Source organism: Echeneis naucrates, chromosome 11, assembly GCF_900963305.1.
Source record: "Echeneis naucrates chromosome 11, fEcheNa1.1, whole genome shotgun sequence".
In the NCBI taxonomy this organism is placed as follows: Eukaryota; Metazoa; Chordata; class Actinopteri; order Carangiformes; family Echeneidae; genus Echeneis; species Echeneis naucrates.
The window spans coordinates 16,970,433-16,978,173 of NC_042521.1; positions in this window are offsets into that span (position 1 = coordinate 16,970,433).

The following is a 7,741-nucleotide window of genomic DNA, read 5'->3' on the forward strand; positions in this document are numbered from 1 at the left end:
AAATCTGTCCGCACAAACTTCAGGAACCACGTGACCACTTGACCTCGCTCAGCGACGCTCAAGTGAAGTTGAAGTTGAACCATTTTCATTTTTTCATTTTTTTTTTTGGAGGGGGGTTGTACAGGTTGTGCCCACTGCTTAGGTTATGTGATTTACAGCTAAGCAGTTTTCGTTTTCACCCAACCTCGCTTACAAATAGATAAAAAAGACAAAGGTCTTCTTTACAGTATTCTGAATAAGTTATTCCTCAGCAAAAAATTTAAATAATTGGTTCAAGTTTGAATATAGATTAATAGACAGATAGATTGCACAACGTGCAATGGTAATATAATGAATGCACTGTACTTTAATGCCTGTAATTAATGAAACTGCTATATTATGTGATGCTGAAACGCACATGATCATTGTGTCACTGTACAATACAACAGAATCATTTCTACATATGAATGAAAATAAATTCAGCAGTTACATTATTCTTTTCTTCTTGTTATTAAGACACATACAATGCTGCCCATTTAAGAATTCCATTGTGCATTGATTATACATTAATGATGCATAAGTTAAACTTCTATATATGAGAAATAAATCTTTGCACATTAATATTCAATTCAAGAAAATCCAGACTTCTTGGTCTATTTGTTGAACAGTGATTGAATACAGCTAGATGGTTTTTGGAAAGAGAAAGATGTTTTTCCTATGTTAAATGCTTCTTTGTAAAATTGGTACATGCAAGGTCATATGCGAAAGAATATAAGAATGACTAATGGTCATTACAGGTACATCTGCTGTGTACATTTGAAGTTGCACCCATTTGCGCTCTTTCATAGAAGAGTGCTTTCTTTGCTGTTGCAAGTACATACTTCAAAAGTTTGAAGACTATGATCTCTTCTGGTCATTTGCTGAATTACATGTTATCCATGCAGTTTATATTTTTTTCAAGAAGTGGACACCATAGATGAGTGTCGTAAAGTTGTCTGTCACCTACTGGCCTTTTAAAGTCTGTACCATGTGATCACTCTGGAAACAAAAACAATAAGCAGATATTATCTAAATAAATGTAAACAGAAATGAGATAAAGAAGGACAAAAACAGACTTCTCACATCTCTTTTTAGACAATCCAATAATGTTTGCAACAATTCGAGAACAAGGCATTGATGCCAGAGCTGATAGTGGTGCAGTTGAATTCATGTAGCGCAAAAATTTATGTGCCCTTTGTCTGTCTGGTATTAGGAAGTAAACACACCACACAGTGCTGCCTGCTGTGAGAATAGCAGGCATGGATATTCCCAGTGAGTTTTTTTTTTTTTTTTTTGTGGCTGAATACCGCTTTACTAGTTCTCCATGTAGCTGTTGGATATGACGGAAAAGTCAGACAAAAGCAGGCTGGCTAGTGACCTTTAGCTGCACCCCTTGCAGTTACAGTGTCCCAGACAGTGCCTTCCACCGTCTTTGGTATTTAATTATAGTGCCATTTGATGATTTGTCTCTCATGTGTAGTTTCTGGGCCACTGGTTAGGGCTATAGGGGAAAGAAATGGTGACACAGTACAAAGTGATGACAGAAACAAGAGTAGCATTCAGTATTCTGTATTTTTACTTTGTTAAACCTGCATGTTAACAATTTAAGTAAAACAATACATGACCTTACAGCAAAATCCTTAGTTGGTTGTTACAGGAACATGGTGTTCTTGAACTCATTGGACGCGTTCTCTACTTTCTAGTAATTTTCCATAACGCAGATTCAGTTTATTCATATACAACATCCTATTATGGATGCATTTCCTCTTAAAAGAATAAATTTCTAATCTTTTACAGAACACCCTCATATTAAACTTAGAACAGTGAACAAACGCAGGAAACCTTTGTCTCTGAACCCTGAAAAGGCTAACTATAAATACCCAACATAGTCCAACCATTTCATGGTGAATAGAATCTGGACAATACATGTGCATTTGATTAACCTCACCCACATCTTTAATTTTGTATTAAATCACCAGGATTATGTTTCGGCTTTTTGTTGTGTGTCTTTTATAAATGTTCATTTCCTATGACTAATTTGGACAATCTAATGATGAATTGTGTGGATGAATAGAAGGGAGGACAGCGATTCATATCTGCTCAACTCAGTCAACGACCTGTCAGGTTTTTGGAACATTACACATTAATAGATATCAGACGGATCCTATTGGAGTTTTATGCTGCACCCAACTCAAAATCAGTGTCTACTTTTAATGCTCATGATAAAAGTAAAGTTTGTTAAATTAGTTGGCTCCCTCTCAAATCAAGTGTCACAAGAAGGCAAAGATTAAAAAATAAATAAATAATTTTATATTCATCGTCTGCAGTATGGTATGGCGTTTTCATGATATGATACTTTTAATAACATGTACCAAATCTTTTAGTTTTATTATTTGGCATTATGATTTGATGGCTCATTATACATTTGTTTCTTTCGAATTTAATGGATTGCAACGTGTTGTACAGAAAACCACTGCCTGCCTATAAAATAAGAGAGAGCAGAAAAGCTACAGTGTTAGCAAACCCAAATAGCTGCTATCTCCACTTGGAAGGACATTTAAGCCAACAGCTGACTTAAAACATATAATGCTATAGGCTAACAAAAAAGTGTCATTTTTCTCCTGTTTTATTTAACCAGACAACATATCATTAAATAACAAGATTTCTGATCACAGATGACCCACATACAGTTGCCTAAAAAAGCCCATTTTCTATTTTTAAAGTTTTATACATGACTTTTATGTTATGTTTTGTTATGTTTTAGGTTAAAATCAAAAAGTAATGTCAGCAAAATGAGCTATCTAAAGTATCAAAAGGAGGATAGAGATTCAGAGGATATGCAAGAATCGAATAATTAATATATAATACAATTTTTGCACAGATAGTGGAAATTATTACAATTATTTAATATGCAATCTGGTAATGTTGAGCAAGAAGTATGATACTGCTTTACAATACGTCCTGGAGATGTATAAAGAAGAATGAAACTTAAAAAACAAAGCTCAGGTGTATGGGTGATCATGTAAATTTCCATGTTATTAAAATCCTCATTCATAGGTTTTGCTCAGTTTCACTGTTTTCATAATCAATGACTTTGTTAAAGCTATTCTTGCTTATGCTTTGTAAGTTATAAAAGATTCTGCTTCAGGTCTAACAATCTCAATCTATTGGACTGCTCCTGGGAGCTCTTTTGTCTGTTCTGTCAAATGGTAACAGATGTCATCTAGCTGTAGGACAGCATATGGTAAAATAAATTTGGTTAAGGTTAATTACAGCATGGGTTTCACAAAAAACAAAGAAAAGAAAAGAAATATTTTTCATTTTCTTTTCTTCGTGAATGCTTTGTTTATTTTCCTGTTACCTTTTCATTTAAATGTAATTGTTGTTCTTTATTGAATTTCTACAGCCACATTTTGATTGTTTTGACTGATGTAATTTTCATTATAGACATTGTGATAATTTGGTTATCATGAATACTTTATAATGTGTAATGTTTCATTCAATTTAATTCTTCAACAGAAAATCTAGGTTAGGCCTACTCCATTAATGGAAAGTTTATGAAGATGGAAAATGCAAAAAGGCAAAAACACAAGTAGGTTATATTTGGTTTGAAACCACAGGCCTGATAATAGAGCCACCTACGTTTCCATTGTGGGACACAGCAGGAAACAGACAGGAAAACAAAAAGATCATCACTCCAGACACAGAGGCTGTCCTATCACGTCACTCTAACATTAGATACGGCGCTGCCATGCAATGTTTAAAAGCAGACTGAGGGTGACTCATCATTTCAAACTTCATTACTAATCTAGACAGACCGAGAGGACAGCATCATGACAGACTGCAGTGATACTGACCATTTCTTTATCAGTCAAGTAGACTACGAGCCGTCCTGGTCAACACTTAAACAACTTCTTAAAGTAGCTCATGTGCTCATTAAACAATACAGTAAATTGAAAATATGTAAATCATTATACTGCAAATTACAACAAGAATACAACAAATCTAATGTTAACTACCTAAATGGGATTTAAGATAGACCTTACATCAGCAAGTTTTGTGACAAGTCTAGTGAAAAGTAATTAGATTTTAGATTTTGTTCATAGATTTTACTCCCATGAGTCTTAAGACCACTTTATGTATAAATTAATTCAATTCCAATTATGGATGGCTACTTATCTTATAGAATAGAATAGAATAGAATGCCCTATATTGTCATTATACAGTTGTACAACAAGATTGGAGAGCTTCTCCCTTTATAGTACAGAATAAACATCCACAAAGACAATGAGTATAGAATAGAAAATAAAACAAAATAAATCTAGTTTCAATAGTATAGAAGTGTTCATACATTGGTAGGCCCCAGAGCTGTAGCTCAGTGGTAGAGCACTGCAGAGGCTTTGGTTTCAAAACTCCAGCCCCAACGCAAACCTGTGGCAGGCTTGCGCTGGTCCCAAACCCAGGTAAATGGGGAGGGTTGCAGCAGGAAGGACATCTGGAGTAAAACTGTAGCCAAATCAACCCCAAGCAACCCCAAATAGGGAAAAGGCCAGAAGAGATCAGAAGGCATCACTCAAAAAGAAGCAGATTTGAGACACTCGTTGAGACACAGCTGTCTCAGTCAGTTGAGAAGATTAAATCACTCCGAGGAAGTAGGAAATGTTATTTAGATGTGGTTTTGAAATGAAAGAGTAAACAAACTTTTTGAATGAAAGGGAGATTGAAAAGCTCTGATGGTGTACAAGTTGAAATTTAAGTTGATAATTCAGTCTTTATACACTTTTTAAAGTCACACATGATGCACTCTCACCCAAACTGGGACTCATACATTCCTCCTGTCAGTTGTTTCTTTTGTTTTGCCTTTTGCTGTAAAACGACAAAGAAAGGTGTGTTCCTTGTTATTTTACATTGAGTGATAATATGACCGCTGAAAGAATAAACAAAATCACTATCTGATAGAGAACTCAGAAAAGACCACAGAGCATAAAAAATAAAGCTCTGGAAAAATTAAATATGATTAGTGGAAAAGGGATCATGTAAATTTAAAACAGCCCAATTGTAATCATTATAAAGTTCCTTTGCATAACAGTTCACTCAGTGAGGGAATTATTCATATTGAAGGGTAAAATTCCCTGGCTTGTGATTGGGATTAGGAAAAATACAGAAGCCTTATCTGAGCAAATTACCACACAGGTCAGAAACTAGCAGATTAGGTTTTCTGCCAGGGCTCAGCAAAGTCTGTCTGCCAAGGCTGACACATTGTCTGTTCATGGACTCACAGAAATTACACACATCAACGTGACTGCAGAGAACAAACACAGTGTTATGATGGCCAGACAAGTGAGCAGAAGATTTATGCATGACAGCATCAGTAACTGGGACTGTTACAGTACCAGTTTTTAATAACGTTCGAGCCGCCGGTTTTGCCTCGTTGCAAAGAAGCTTACATATTTTTTGGCCTGCCGGAGAGGACAGAGGTTCCGTATGACACCATGACCAGTGATTATTGCATGAATGATGAGGCGAATAACCTTCAGTCAAAATGGCAACTGAAGATGTGTCATACTGTAAATAGTATTAGTCTAAAACTGTTTTAAATAGATGGGAAGGCTGTTTACTGGCTGCCCTTTGTCTTCCTGGCACCCCAATGTTGGAAATAACAACTTTAGGCTGTAGACAGTTGCTAATCTGCTGTGGCTACAGTGGGTAAGTGAGGCTCTTCCTGTGAAAATGACAGCAAAATGGACTAAAACGGGGGACTCGCGAACAGGGAAACCCTGATTTAAAAAATTTTAGAAAGCTTGGCATTGGCATGTGTCAGATGATTTGGATGAGTGCAACTGGTTAGGAGGTTTGGGGTCAGGTGGGGTAAGTCTCATTTAGACTGGTTAGACTTAGGTTCAAATGAAAGTGAGTAGAAACAGAAAACAACAGGGAAACTGAGGCAATTAGTGGATTCATTTATTTGTGAGGGGCAAGTAAATCCATGAGAAATCTTTGTATCAAGCTCATCTTATTTTCAAATTTCACTATTAACAGCAAGAAGAGTTAATATTATTGCCCTGTGATTAAACCAAAATGAATGACAATATATAGCCTGTCACCCGTGCAGCACTGTTATTATTTTTTTATTTTTTCGGTCTCAGTACACAATAGAGCAATGCTGTACAGGCAGGCAGGACAAACCTGTTGGCCTGTAGAGATTTATCTTTCCCTGCTCAATAAAGTAATTTCAAACTGTCAATGGATGGATAGGTCGATCCATTTATATTTACCTGAAGTAATAAACTTAACACCGCCCAACCCCCGCAATCATGACTTCAGACACTACAAAAGAAGAAGGCCTCTGAGGTGTTAGACAATCAAAAAGGAAAATTTATGTCCCAGTCTTTTCTCATTAGCTGAAGCAGCAACAGCCTTTTCAAAAAGAGCTGAATAACGAAAGCAGAGCAAGGACATTTTTCAGCTCCAGGGAATCTTCTTCTTGCACTGCAACAATTATTCCACCTGGTGAGGTTATGGACATAGCAGAGGACAAAATGAAAGCCTGTCTAGAGCCTTTCAGAAGTACAGAGGAAGCTTTTCTATGTCATGCAGCCAGAGTGAGCTTTTGTTTCCGTGTTGTTTATACCATCACAATCCTCTGAACTCCCTGTGAACACGTAATATATGGAGAAAACATCATTAATATTTGCTGGTATTGACTGCAAAGAGATTTGCACCGAATAGCTTTGCACAAGGCAAATGAAAAACAACAAGGTACGCATTGGTGGGCAGCACGGCGGCATAGTGGTTAGTGCTGTTGCCCTCCAACAAGAAGGTCGTGGCTTTGGCTGCGACCTGGGGCCTTTTTGTGGAGCTTGTGTTGTGTTGTGTTGGGATTGACTCTACCACTCCCTGCGACCCAGAAACAGATAAACGGTAGGAGATGAATGAATGAATGAATCCATAGAGCTATGGGCTGCCAAGCTCACAATTTAACAACTAGCTCGCAAGCTATGTCATTTCTACTTCTAGCCCTGTTGGTCACCACTTTGCAAATATGCGCAGATCAGTTTAGTTTCAGTACTTTCAGCTGCGGCCTGACGCATGGAGCACTGATGGGTTCACCCATCCTGCCACAAGCCCCAATAGCAGGACTTATCACAAGTTCTGCCTTTGGAATAATCTCCGCGGGCGTAACTGCTTGATAAAGCCAAGGATGGGAGTGTGTCCAAAGGAATAGAGTGTCATGGAAATTTGATTAAAAAAAAAAGGTTGTCCAAGAAGGTTTTTGTTCCAAGGGGAGATTCATGAGACTATGATTAGCTACCCACTGATCTGCAGAATGTCAGATATATTTAGGCTAGAAAGTAAAACAAAGGTATCTGAAGTTTTGGAATTTGTGCAAGTGTGGATTGATAAGATCAAGGTTCAGCATAGTATATGTAATGTTGGTGAGGGGATAAACATTCTCAGCAGGGAATTAGCTGAGTTTTCCCCACACATGTACAATAATGACATGGAGTTTATGTCTGGGGCCAAGTTGGAATTTACCCACTGATATTCCTTTGTGATTATCAGTGGGTAAATGTAATGGTTTCTCATTTTTGGATGAACATGAGAAACCAACAACAACAAAAAATCCTATTAGGACAGAGGCTAATTAAAAAAAAGAATCCCCATCACATCAAAAGAAAATTAGATGGTAACATGCAAGGCGAGGAGATGTTTTTAACACACT